Genomic DNA, 14,869 nt, shown 5'->3' with positions numbered 1-14,869 from the left:
ACGCACATGGAGGAGACACTGAAGGACCTAATAGACTGCATCTCAGTCATAGTCCGTAGGGTTCAATATTGAGTTGGCCCACCCTTTGCAGCTATAACAGCTTCAACTCTAATGGGAAGGCTGTGCACAAGGTTTAGGAGTATGTCTTTGGGAATGCTTGACTATTCTTCCTGTGAGGTCAGGCACTAATGTTGGACAAAAAGCCCTGACTTGCAGTCTCCGCTCTAATTCATTTCAAAGGTGTTCAGTCGGATTGAGGTCAGGACTTTGTACAGACCAGTCAAGTTCCTCCACCCCAAACTGGCTCATTTGTGTCTTTATGGACCTTGCTTTGTGCGCTGGTCCAAATAATTTGGTGGAGGGGGATTATGGTGGGGAGTTGTTTTTCAGGGGTTGGGCTTGGCCCCTTAGTCCCAGTGATGGAAACTCTTAAGGCGTCAGTATACCAAGACATTTTGGACAATTTCAGGCTCCCAACTTTGTGGGAACTGTTTGGCGATGGCCCCTTCCTGTTGCAACATGACTTAGCTTGAATGGCTTGCACAAAATCCTGATCTCAACCCAATAGAACACCTTTGGGATGAATTAGAGTGGAGCCAGGCCTTCTTGTCCAACATCAGTGCCTGACCTCATAAATGTGCTTCTATAAAAATGGTCAAACATTCCCATAGACCAGTGTTTCTCAATTCCAGTCCTCAGGCCCCCCCAACAGGTCAGGTTTTCAGGATTTCCATTATTTTGCACAGGTGATTATATCAGTTTCACTGCCTTAGTAATCACCACAGCCTTTTCATCTGAGGGAAATCCTGAAAACCTGACCTGTTGGGGGGGCCTGAGGACTGGAATTGAGAAACACTGCCATAGACACATTCCTAAACCTTGTGGACAGCCTTCCCAGAAGAGTTGAAGCTGTTATAGCTGCAAAGGGTGGGCTAACTCAATATTGAACCCTACAGACTAAGACTGGGATGCTATTAAATTTCATGTGCATGTAAAGTCTTACTTTTTTTTTTTTTTCAAATAACAATTTTTATTTATATGAGGTAGTTCACAGAGTGCAGTAAAATACAGACAGTATAAAACACAAATAATGGGGTCAATGCTGACATGTAGCCATGGGTATAAGTGCAAGTCCCGCCTGCAGTAACAGCAGAACAGGAGGAACCAATGGCCAAAAGGGCTAAACTAACATGACTGGCTCCCGTGGTGTCTATATCAGTAAACGTAGAGTAACCTGCTGCATTCTACACTTTAGTAGCGCATGTGACCACATAACCGTAATCTGCTAAGGAAAAAGAGGGAAGAAACCTAAGAAAGAGAGGAAAAAGAAGGAAGAAAGTAAAAAGGGTTTCGGTTACCGTGTCTGCTCTCGGGTCCGCTCCCGGCGTGTCCTCCCGCCGATGCCACTCCCCCCAGACCTCATTATGAGCGTCCAGGCTGTCCCGTATCCTGGCAGTCATCTTCTCCATCAGCTTCACGTCTTTGACCCTGGCGTATAATGCTTCCTGAGAAGCGTGGATTTCTTCCAATTAAGGGCTATCAGGCACCTAGCTGCCGTCAAGATATGCTGGAGTAGTTTTTTGTAAGGTTTAGCGAGTTTAGGCTGAGAGATACCTAGCAGGAACAGCTTAGGGGTCAGGGGGATTGACGTCTCGAAGAGACGAGTGAGAAGCTGTTGGGTAGATTGCCAGAACGGGGCAATAAGGGGGCAGGCCCAGTAAATGTGGAAAAGAGAGCCTCTATCCTGATGGCAACACCGATCAGAGGTAGAGGGGTACATTTTGTGGAGGATATCCAGGGTCTGGTACCAAAAATAAAGTATCTTATATGAGTTTTCCCTATACAGGGTGCACATGGAGGACTTAGCCGCCTGTCTCCAGACAGCCTGCCAGGCCTCCACCAGGAGCATCTCCCCCAGCTCTCTCTCCCACTTCAACATATAGGCGTGTTTCCCCCGCCCCGGCATATCATACTTATTTAGGATCTGGTAGATATCTGTAATCAGTCCCCATCTATGGCGACCCTCCAGAACAATGCGCTCAAACGGGGATGGTTGTGAAAATTGGAATCTAGGGGCTATGGTGTGGGCGTAATGCCTAATCTGTAGGTAGCTGTAGAACACCTGTTTGGGTAGATCGTATTTCGCCTGGAGCTCCGAGAATGTTAGCAGCCTACGGGACCCCGGGTCCACCACATGCCCAAAGTGGAATAAATTCCGGGATGCCCAGGGGCAGGACATCTGGTGGGTCAGGCTGTCTGGTATTTTGGGATTACAGATAAAGGAGTTTAGAAGAGAGCACTCGGACTTGAGCGCCACCTCCCGGGATAGCTTGCACCAGAGCCCCCTAAGCAGGGACATTGAGCCTAGCATGCGGGTAGGGTCTACCTCCACATTCACGTCCCATAAGAGACTGTTCGGATGTACCGGGGCCAACCAAATCTTCTCTATCTCCGTCCACTTACTGTAATACCTCTGGGGGAACCATGAAACAATCGCGCGTAGTTGGGCAGCTTGATAATATCTAACAAGATTAGGGAAGGCCAACCCCCCATCCCCACGCGACGCAGTCATGACCGAACCAGGGATCCTATGCTTCCCGTAGTTCCATACAAACTTCAACAAGTCGCTCTGGAGTCTACGTAGTTGAGTGTATGGAATCGGGATGGGCAGAGTCTGAAATAAGTAAAGGAGTTTAGGAAGTATGACCATTTTAATGGATGCAATCCGTCCTAAGAGGGAAATGTGGTGCGCCCTCCACTTCTGGAGGAGTTCCCTGATTGACCGGAACAGGGGGGGAAGTTAGACTGGTACAGGGAACTAAAGGATGGGGTGATCTGCACCCCCAGATATTTAAGGGACGAGCATTCCCACGCATAGGGAAAGTTCGACTGCAGGTGGTGAACTTCTGCCTCTGGGATATTAATTGGGAGAGCTGTGGACTTTGACGCGTTCGTCTTGTATCCCGATAACGCCCCGTACTTATCTAATTCGACGTGAAGGTTGGGCAGGGAAATCCTAGGCCGGGTCAAGGTGAGAATGATGTCATCCGCAAACAATGATGTTTTGAATTCCTTACCCCTCACCGAGATGCCCCTGATATCCGGGTTCCCCCTTATGGACGCCGCCAGGGGTTCCACACAGAGGGCAAACAGCAGGGGCGAAAGTGGGCAACCCTGGCGTGTACCATTAGATATCTGAAATGGGGGAGACGTGGCAAAAGGGGTTTTTACCCGGGAAGTGGGGCTGGAGTAGAGGTGTTGTACCGCTTGCAAAAAGGGACCTTTGAACCCCATATGTCGCAGAGTGGCAAGCATAAAGGGCCAACTCAGGCGATCGAAGGCCTTTTCTGCGTCAAGGCTCAGAATCAGGGCTTCCGCCTTATCCCTGTTGGCAACATCAATGAGGTCTATGACCTTCCTGGTGTTGTCCCCTGCCTGACGGAGAGGGACAAAGCCCACCTGATATTTATGGATCAGAGCGGGGAGAATTACGTTTAATCTGACCGATAATATTTTCGTAAAGATCTTAAGATCCGAATTTAGCAGGGCTATGGGTCGATAACTGGCACAGGAGGCTGGGTCTTTGTCTGGTTTAGGTATAAGAGTCAGGAAGGAACCCTGCATGTCACTGGAGATTGGGGTCTGTTGTAGGAATGCGTTGAACAATTTGGTCATGTGGGGGCTCAGAAGGGGGAGGAAGGCCTTATAATAATCGTAGGGAAGCCCATCTGGGCCAGGGGACTTACGGGCGGGGAGGTCCTTTATAGTCGCTGCAAGCTCCTCTGCTAGTATGGGGGCATTTAAGTCTTGTAAGTCCTTCTCTCGGAGTCGGGGGAGACCCGCCTGCTCCAGATACCGAGTCATACGGGCTGTCAGATCAGGTGAGGGGGGGTTACGTGGGATCTCCGGCCTGTTATACAGATTCGTGTAGAAGTCAGCGAAAGTGTTGGCTATGTCTTGGGGATGAGTCAGCAAGTCACCCCCCCATTCTTTATCTGGTGTGGAGTGGAGGCCAGAGCCCGGTCCGTCAATTTCCTGGCTAAGAGCGACTGCGCTTTGTTACCTTTGTCGTAATAAAGTTGTCTAAGACAAATCAAGGCCTTCTCCACCTTGCCCAATGCAAAGTCCCGAAGTGTCACGCGTGCCTGGACAATTTGTTTAAGGAGCGTCGTAGTAGGCTGTCGCAGGAGTCTAGCCTCCAATGACTTCAGTCGCTTTTCCGCCAGCACTCTGGCGGCATTGGCATTTTTTTTCATAGCCGAGGAGAGGGCTATACACCGCCCCCCTGAGGACCGCCTTATGGGCCGCCCACAAGGTGGAGGTGGAAACATCCGGAGTGTCATTTTCAGCAAAATATTGTTGCAGAGTCTCCTCTAGCTCCAGCCTCGAGGGGGCGTGTTGCAAGAGGAAGTCATTCAACCGCCAGTTATATGGTCGGCGGAGGGGGGTGTCTAAGTGTAAGGATAGCGTGATAGGGGCGTGATCAGACCAGGATATAGGCAGGACCGCAGCCGAATCCACGGCACGCAAAGTGTTATTATTCACAAAGAAGTAGTCTATGCGCGTGTGAGTACGGTGCGGGGCCGAGTAGTACGTGTATTGGCGGTCGCCTGGGTGGAGAGCCCGCCACGCATCGAAGAGTGCGTGTTTCCTAGTAAGCTGGCGAAACAGCCTAGAGTCCCTGAGGGTTTGGGTCTGTGACGCCCCGGGGGGTCGCTGCCAGGTGATCCCAAGTGGAGGAGTGAGCTAAATTAAAATCCCCCCCAACCACCAAGAAGTCATGGGCCTCCCGAGAGAGGCGGGCCTGCACCCTAGCTAGGAAGCGGTGTTGGCGCGTGTTCGGTGCGTAGACCACGCATAGAGTGATGGCTTGTGATTGCCAGGACCCCCTAAGGATAAGAAAATGGCCTTGTGGGTCTAAGTAAGTGGAGGAGCAAGCGAAGGGGGCACCTTTTTTAAAGAGAATTGTGACAACTGCCTTTTTAGTCGGGCCAAAGGCCTGATAGACCTGTGGGAAGTGTGTGGAGGCGAACGTGAAGGAGTCCCCTTTATCAAAATGTGTTTCCTGCACCATTATAATGTCTGCCCCCGACTGCCTAAACTCTCTGAGTGCCAGGTGCCTTTTTTTGTTAGAGTTGAGTCCGTGGACATTCAACGAAAAAATCTTAGCCATTGTGGGAGTGGAGGTGTGGTGTGAATATACTTATCTTACGTGGCTGACGACAAGGCCGGGGCCGGGAGTGTAGCATCCACGCGAGAAGGGCCAGGAGTCGGCGGGGTCGGAATGCAGACTGCGGAGAGCAGAGACAGAGAACCCTGAAGAGGAGAAAAGAAAAAAGAATGAGTACATTTGCAACAAACATAGAAATCATTATCAAGTAGGCACAAAATGACCAACGGGTCAAGGGCCTAGGTCCAATGGGGAACCAATTGGTGGCGAACCACCAGGGGGGGTCTGCTGCCGCATAGTCGACCAATTCAGAGCGGGATCAGTCCTGAGCAGCCCTAGAACAAAAACAAAGATGAAGCAAGGGCCTTCGGGGGAAAGTCCACGTCAATGGGAGAGAGAAAAAAAAAAAGAAAACTGTAGCATCCATGCTTAAGGAATAGTGCTTTATAATGCCCAGCCGGGCCACACGGGTTATATAGGTCGCGGAGTCGATCTCCGAGGGGAGGGCCCCCCAGCAGGAGATCCACCAGTCTTATGCTTGGGCAAGGGACGGGAGGACCCGGTCCTCTGGAGCGCTTGGTCAGCTGGACCCTCTGCCAGACTACGGGCAGCGGAGGAGGGGTAGCCACCAGGTCCCATTCAGGTAGTTGGGGTACAGGAATGCTCAGGGCATCACAGAAGGAGTCCAGATCCTCCGGATAGCGCAAGACTGCTGACTTTCCCTGGTGTCTGGCTGTCAGGCTGAAGGGGAATCCCCATCTGTAGGGAATGTCTTTGTCTTGCAACAGACGTAGAAGTGGTTGTAGAAGCCTTCGTTTCTGGAGTGTGATCCATGACAGGTCTGGATAGATCTGCACTGGGGAGTTATCGAACACTAAGTTGCGAATGGCGCGGGCTTTGCGCATCACGTCTTCCTTCAGCGGGTACGATTGTATACGGCATATTAAGTCTCTCGGTTTAGAAGCGGGGCCCTTCGGGCGAAGGGCCCTGTGCACTCTATCCATCTCGATGTGCTTGTCCGCAGGCTCCCCCAACAGATCGTTAAACATAACCTGGAGTGTTTTCTGCAGGTTCTCGGTGCCCTCTGCTTCAGGGAGGCCGCGCACCCGAATGTTGTTTCGGCGCCCCCTGTTGTCCAAGTCTTCCACATGGCGTTGCATGTCTCGCAGCAGGAGACGGTGGTCAGATCCCTGTATTTGGGTTCGATGCACCGCCAGCTTGGTTTCTTGTATCTCCTCCTCCTCCATTTCCACCCTATCCGCCAAGTGTTTAAGGCCAGCCTGGATGTTCTGAATCTCGGTCCGGCAAGTGTCTCTTACGTCCGCAATTAGCTGCTTGAAGTCCTCCTTGGTGGGGATGGCCTGAAGGTATTGCTGCCATGAGGGTTGCCCCAGCTCATCAGATCCCCGCGGCGGGGGGGAGGAGTGGAGTGTAAGTGATGGGGCCCCGTGAGGGCACCAAGGGCCTGGGGTGGGGGCCGCCCATACGCAGTGTCCCACGGACCAGGGGGGGGGCTGCAAGGCTGGCATCATAGTGGCATCCCCAGTGGATGGTGGCCGGGTCTGTGCCATTTGTGCATATGAGGGGGGGTTGTGGTGGGATGTTGTGTGGGCCCCTGGATGGATGATCTCCTTAGGGTGAGAGGCCCTCTGGGCCTGAGGTGGATCCAAGGCCCACTCAGGGGGGCAGGGCTCCCCACTCCCGCCAGGCCTCGAGATCAGAGGAGGGTGCATGGGGCTTGGCAGGGCCGGAAAGTCCAGTGAGATATCTGGCGGGGAGGGGGACACAGCATCCAGATCCCGCTCCGGACGCAGCAGCATGGGGGTGTACTGGGTAAGCTGCAATGGAGGCTGCGTTGCGGCCTGCTCGCCGCAGGACACGGGCAGAGCGAGGAGGGGATGTTGGCAGTCACTCACCGCATGCTGGGACCCATCGGGGTCCGGTACCTCAGGCGGGGATGGCGGTGGATCCGGCAGGGCCTCGTGAGGGAGAGGATGCTGTGTTGGTGGCGGCGTTCGGGCCGGATGGCGGAAGGCCTCGGCCTCCGGCGCCATTTTGCTGTGTGCACCCGGCGGCATGTCCGGGGGTTTAAAATAGTTCCGGATGGATGATGCGGGTCCGGGAAGCGCTGCGCCTGATCCTCTAACTGAGGAGGAGCGGGTGGTGTGGGCGGAGGTCATGGATCGGCACTTTTTTCCCCCCGAAATCGGCCTAATAGCAGCGGGCTGGAGGAGAGCTCTCAAGCTGAGCGTCCGTCCAGGTCGGCTTCCGGTCACGCCCCCTAAAGTCTTACTTTTAAAATATATATATATATATATATATATATATATATATATATATATATATATATATATTTATTTAAGAAATGTATTATTAAAAACCCCTCAGTATTTAAGGACTATGAATTTCCTTGTTTTCTTACTATGTAGAGGATACCGCAGTCAATCCAGATTTATTTCAGCTAACGAATAGATAATTATTTACCTCATATTGGTTGTAATGACTGTTGAACAGAGAATTACTGTATATGTATTTGGAGACAGGTAGAGCTGCAAATTTTTTCATAGTGTTTGAGAAGGAGCTTGTGTCCTCTAATCTGGCTGCCCTTCTGTCTGCTCAGGATGCTGCTGGCTGACTGCTACTGCAAAATGCTTGGACTGAAGACAAGTGTTTGGCTGCTAATTACAGTGTGATGAATTCAGGTATTTAGTTATCTGAATTCACAATAAATGTTGCTTTTATCAATGTTTTTCTTGTATTCTGGTATCCACATCCCATATACAAAGATTACAATCTATTTAGATATCTATAGCTTATTCAGATAAATTATATGAGTCCTAGGCTAAAAAAAAAAATATGTTTTTTATTATTGCCATTAAAAACGATATTGGTGATGAATTTTACAGTAAAGAAAATTGAGGGGGCACAGTGATATATTGGGCTATTTTAAAGCTAAATAATGAAAACATTTTACCAACCAGGTAAGGCTCCATCATTTGTCAGTACATCCCTTTTTTTTTGTTTTCCTAGATCCCCTGTATGTAATGAATTGTAAGTACAGTGGCGAGGAGAGTATAGTATGTAATTATGATTAGGATAACAACACAATGGGGGAGATTTACTAAAATGGGTGCAGACAGAATTTGGTGTAGCTGTGCACTAACTCCAGTTTGCTCAATTAAGCTTTGATAATAAAGCCTAGAACCTAATTGGTTACTATGCACAGCTGCATCAAATTCTGTGTGCTCCAATTTAGTTTTCTCCCCAAATTAGTTCAGTATTAAGTTGCCTAGGAATAAGTATTTGATAAATAGATTCTGGTGGATTATCAGAATGTGACTATACAGGATTGTTGTATATATACTGTACATGGAATCAGAAGTTGCATACATTGCATTGGGTGTTTATATGTAATCTTCAATGATGATGTGGTGTACTTGTTAAAATATTTCAAGAAGGAAGGTGTTTACTGCATACACCATGTACAGTGCATTAAAGGGTGCATGGGCGCTGCCCCCTCTCTCCAGTCACCCCCTATATGTATGACACATAGCATGAATCTATCCATGACCGCCGCTGCCTACCCCCTATTCAGGCGTCTGGCCCCTTTTTGGACACCAGGCGCCTGAATTTCAGTGGTGGGAGTGTTTTTTTGAAGCACCTGATTAGAGTCATAGGCTCTAATAGGCTTCAAAAAAGGTGGAGTGCAAAGAATTGCACTCGCAGTCCACTCAAGTGTTTTAGAAAAACGAATGAATATCCGCTTTTCTAACACTAAACCGCCTCTTGGCCAATCAGGAGGTGCGGAACTAATACCCATCACCTGATTGGTTAAAGGCACAAGTAAACTGGCTCTGCAGTTCATTTAGACCCGACTACCCTCTGATCCACCTAAATGAAAGTGGATGGATCACCTTCCATAATTGTTAGCAGACTGGATCAGACATGGAAGTAGGCAATTGTAAAAGGACACAAGTCTGTTTACACCTACCTGTCCATAGGAATGCATGGACTTTCCAATCAGGCCCGCTTGAAAAACTGTAAGGCGGACCTGATCGAAACACCCATGTAATGTGACCAATGTACACTTCAGGTAAAATGTATAATTTAAAAAAATATATATATTTTTTTGCATTGTGGATGGAGTAGGGAAGTGTTAAAAGATCTTTCAAGTTGTATTGCTGAAACCTCTGGCTGCCAGTAACATTCTTTTTTGCAGTGATTCAAAGCTAACTTTTTTCCTGATCCTGTCATTGCAGAGAATATATCTAAAATATATAAACTTCTCAGTTACAGTTAGGAATAGGTGAATAGTTCGCACCGAGCATAAATTCAGGCCGAACTTTTGTTGTCCGGCCGTTCTAGCGAACAAACGGGTCGTTTGACCACTTATTGCCCCCCCAAACTGACCACAATGCATTGTAGCGCTGAACAGTGCATTGCAAGCCCTGATTGGCTAAAGCAGTGAAAGCTTCAGCCAATCGGAGTACAGAGCACTCTCAGAGTCATGATTGGACACTGTCATCATGACTTTATCCAATCATGGCTCATTCCTGCCCCACAGTATAAAAGTATTCTTTCAATGGCAGCCATTTTTAGTGTGATTTTGGTGTGGAGAGAGCTAGAACCGGGCTCTGCTCAGTGCTATTAGTTAGTTAGTATGCTATACTGTGCTATTTTGCTTCAATTGTCATTGTAGAATATTAGTTTAGTGTCAGTCTAGGGACAGTGTGAGTGTAGTGAGGCGGGCCATTGTTCAGCTTTCCATAGTGTGCAGCTAGAGTAGGGACAGCTCAGATAGTTTCACTGTAGTGTATTGAGACCGTGTCATTCATACATACATTAGTGTAGAGCAGGGACAGCTCAGATAGTTTCAGTGTAGTGTATTGACGCTGAAACAAGGGAAGACAATTTGGAATCAAGAGGTTTTTCACTTACTCATAATGTTATAAAGAAAGAGGGGAAGATAAGATAGGGGGAAAAGGGGAAAAATGTATGGTTGTGTATTTATTATGTTAAGACTATGCACGTTGGTGTACTGTTTTTTGTACCTTTTATATGCAAATAACAATAAAAAAAATTATAATTAAAAAAAAGAAGGTGATGCCACACAACCCCAAGGAGGCCAACATCAAGAAAAAGTAGAGAGCAGCCACCCAGGGGCGGACTGACCATTCGGTCATTCGGTCATTGCCCGAGGGCCCCGTGGTGGGGGGGCCCGGGCTGGCTCAGTCCGTCCCTGGAGGTGCCCGCAGCAGCGTCAGCTTCTACACTATTAAAAAAAACGTAGTCTGTACTCTGTACCCCCGAGATGCCTTGTATAAGAGGCTCGCTCGGGAGTTATGAGCTTCCCAGGATGGATGGCTCATCAGAGCCGTGAGCCGTGCGTGTGGGGATGTACAGTGACACTGTGACAGGCGCTCCGGCCACCTCTCTCCCCACCTCTCTCCCCTGTGCTTCAGCTGAGGGGGCGGGGCCATAAGTCACTGCCTCGGAGGACTGCATGTGAAGGAGCTGCTGCTGCTGGACTGGAGAGGCAGAGCACACTGAATTGCACAGACACAGGAACGAATGGCATTCACAATGACCTGCCTTGTGTTGTGTGCAGATTAGCAGGTCAGTGTGATAAATAATGAAAGCCCTGTGATTGCAGTTACCGTGACAGTGTCTAATCTGTGTAATAAGAGCCATGCCCATGCTGATTGTTTCTTTACCTTCTTGTCCTGTGCTGTGTCTGTGCTTATTTACCAGGTAGCAGGTCATGTCAGGGGCTATTCACTAGTGCACACGATGAGCCATCCATCCCGTTGTCTTGTCAAGATGGTTCCCCTATCGGATAGGTTCCCACCTCGACTGCGCAGGCGCTGCACTTGCGCAGTCGGAGGCTACGAAAATCTCCAAGCCAGAAGAGCTGTTTGTTAGCTGTAAACAGAGCATATGCAATGAACACTGCGCTCGCTCCCGACCCAATGCTTGGTGCTGGTTACACACACCCCCAGTTTGTTGATATTCTCAATATGACATCCACCCCTTTGACAAAAGCACTGGCCATCGAGTGGAGGAGCCGTGTATAACCAGCCCCAAGCATCGGGTCGGGAGCGAGCGCATTGCGCATGCTCCATTTACAGCGGACAAACAGCTGTTCAGCCTCAGAGATTTCCGTAGACTCTGACTGAGCATGCACAGTTGAGGTCGGAAACTATCAGATAGAGGAACCATATCGTCAGGACACCGGCCAGCTCATACCTCCCGACCCCCTCATATACAACAGCCACATCAACCTAGCTAGTGGGATTTAATGGTTCAAGGCACTGCTTTCTCGGGGGTACAGACTCAGTTTTTTTTTATTGTGTATGATAAGCTGCCACTGTTGCGGGCACCTCCAGTGGCGGACTGAGCCGGCCCGGGCCCTGCCACCACGGTGCCCACGGGCAGTTACCGACTGACTGGTCAATCCGCCCCTGCACACTGATATCTGGTACACTGAATGCCACTCAGTGTGTAGATATCAGTGTTATATATAGGGAATAGCACTTAGACCTGGTTCACATTGAAGCAATTTACCATGCGATTTGACATGTCAAATCGCATGGCAATGGCACTAACCAAATCGGTGCGATGCCCCATTTGTGGCGCCGATTCCCAAAAGTAGTTTCTGTACAACTTTTGGCGACTTCTTGGTGCAATTTCCATAGACATCTGTGCTGCAACCCTCACAGATGTCTCTGAAATCACCCGCCAAATTCGCACTGATATGCGGGTATGAAATCATGCGAGTTTAGCTGAACTGTTTCGCACAATTTCATTCCCGCTGTCAGTGCGAACCTGGACTAAAGCTGATTCACACCTATGGCATTTTTTGTGCATTTTGCAGATTTGCACAACAATCCATTTAACATGGTTTCCTATGGAACACGTTCTGTAGTGCAAATCTGCAAAATGCAAAAAGCACTAAAAATGCCAAAGGTGTGAATCCAGCCTAAGTGAGTGTTATTCCCTATATATATTCCTTACGTTGGTGGTCAGTGAGAAGAATGTTCCTTACATTGGTGATCAGTGGGAAGAATGTTCCTTACATTGGTGATCAGTGGGAAGAATGTCCCTTAGATTGGTGATCAGTGGGAAGAATGTCCCTTACATTGGTGATCAGTGGGAAGAATGTCCCTTACATTGGTGATCAGTGGGAAGAATGTCCCTTACATTGGTGATCAGTGGGAAGAATGTCCCTTACATTGGTGATCAGTGAGAAGAATGTCCCTTACATTGGTGGTCAGTGAGAAGAATGTTCCTTACATTTGTGATCAGTGGGAAGAATGTCCCTTACATTGGTGATCAGTGGGAAGAATGTCCCTTACATTGGTGATCAGTGAGAAGAATGTTCCTTACATTGGTGATCAGTGGGAAGAATGTCCCTTACATTGGTGATCAGTGGGAAGAATGTCCCTACATTGGTGATCAGTGGGAAGAATGTTGCTTACATTGGTGGCCAGTGGGAAGAATGTTCCTTACATTGGTGATCAGTGGGAAGAATGTCCCTACATTGGTGATCAGTGGGAAGAATGTTGCTTACATTGGTGGCCAGTGGGAAGAATGTTCCTTACATTGGTGATCAGTGGGAAGAATGTCCCTTACATTGGTGATCAGTGGGAAGAATGTTCCTTACATTGGTGATCATCAGTGGGAAGAATGTTTTAATTCCTATAATAAACATTTATTTTGAACAGTGTGTAGAGAAATTCTTTGAACGCCTGCAATGTGGGCAGTGCAATATGTAGGTGGGACTTTGTGTGAATGTAGCTTTAACGTGGGCGGGGACACATGGGCGGAGACACAGGGGGCCCCATGATCTCCTTTTGCCCGGGGGCCCCATGAACTGTCAGTCCGCCCCTGCAGCCACCCTATTCCGTCACATTCAGCAGCTGTTATCTCCTGGCCCACTCAAAGCTCAGCTGTCTGAGCCTTTTTCAGTACATCTGCAGCAGATCGCACTGTTGCTATCTGCACACTGTGTCTTAGGCACATCAAACATGGCAAAAGCACCAGCCATTTGGATACCACATGCTAAACAAGGCATTTAATGTCCAACCATTCAGTTCGTTGACAAGAGCACCTAAAAGCCACTGCAAAAATCTCCTCCTCCTCCTTACCCACTTCAGTCTGCCCCTGCTATACCAAGTCATTACCTCTCAGCAGCCTCCACTGACAGGATGATGGTATAGCACAGGGTGTCCCAGGTCTTAGCAGCACATCTGCCAGCAGCACACCACAAACTGTAGACTGTAGTCGGCAAATTTCTCTGCCCCATCTGCTGCAGCGGAAAAATTAAAAATACAGTTCCCGCCACCCACATGCCCAGCGTCTAAATGCAAGCTTGTCAAAGCTGTTGGCTCTTTAACTTCTGCCTTTCAGCCTTGTGGATTCTGCCCCCCTCCATGAATTTGCACAATGTATTGTACCATAATGGCAGGTTCACGTCCCTACTATTTTTCATGTAAGGCCCTTCCATTTTTTTACCATCACGTGGAAGGGAATGTTCTGACATCGTTAGGCAAGGCAGTCAGTCATAAAATCCACCTTACTGCTGACACTTGGTCCAGCAAGCATGGGCTGGGAATGGGATGATATATTTAGTTCACAGCACACTGGGTAACGCTGCTTGAAACTCGAAAGGATGCAGGACAGGGCTCAGTGCTGCAGCTTGTTGTGCCCCCATGTCTCCATACAGCTGGTGGTGATAATGACAGACCTGTGAGGTCTATCCCCTCCTCCTCCTCATCTGCCACCTCAATGCCCTCCTCTGCAGAATTGTCCTATGAACATCAGGTGCCCGCTAAGCGTTCAAAGGGCTATTCCATGAGTCAGGCTAAAAGATGCCGTGCAGTGCTTCAGCTGGTGTGTTTAGGGAACAGGAACCACACCGGAGCAGAGATTCTTGCAGCTCTGCAGGGACAGGTCCAGAGGTGGTTCACACCATGCCAGCTGGAGCCAGGAATGGTGGCGTGCAATAATGGTTCAAACCTCCTATCCGTCCTTAGACAGGAAAAGTTCACACATGTGCCATGTCTGGCACATGTCCTTAATTTGGTGGTGGAGCTTATCTTAAATACAATCCATGGGTTGCAAGATGTGCTAAAGCTGGCCAGAAGAGTCTGTAGACATTTCAGGTGGTCATACACAGCCAGTGCTCGATTGGCTGAAATTCAGTGGGAATTCCACCCTCCCGGTAAACCGCCTGATTTTTGACATGCCCACCAGGTGGAACTCAACTTTGGAAATGCTTCAGTGGCTATACATGCAGGAAAGGGCTGTCAATGATTACCTGTGCGAGTACGGCATGACAACAGGCTCAGGCTGCCTCTGCTTATTTTCCCCACGCCAATGGCTGACCATTAAGCATGCATGCGCTGTATTGTCACTATTTGAGGAGGCCACAAGGATGGTGAGCCGTGACAGTGCTTGAATCAGTGACACAGTCCCTGTTGTATTCCTGCTGGAGCAGACTCTGCATGGCATTATGGACAGGGCACTGGAGGCAGAGCAGCGGGAGGAAAATGAGGCCTTCTTTTCCTTTCAAGGCCCACTTTATCAAGACACCATCATTCCCATGTCACAGAACACACAGGAGGAGAGAGGGGAGGAGGATGAGGAGGAGGATTCTGGCACTTTCATAGGCTTTGACAAAGAGCAAGACATGCATCA

Source organism: Rana temporaria, chromosome 2 (assembly GCF_905171775.1).
Source record: "Rana temporaria chromosome 2, aRanTem1.1, whole genome shotgun sequence".
Taxonomy (NCBI): Eukaryota; Metazoa; Chordata; class Amphibia; order Anura; family Ranidae; genus Rana; species Rana temporaria.
Note: the sequence above shows the minus strand (reverse complement) of the source record.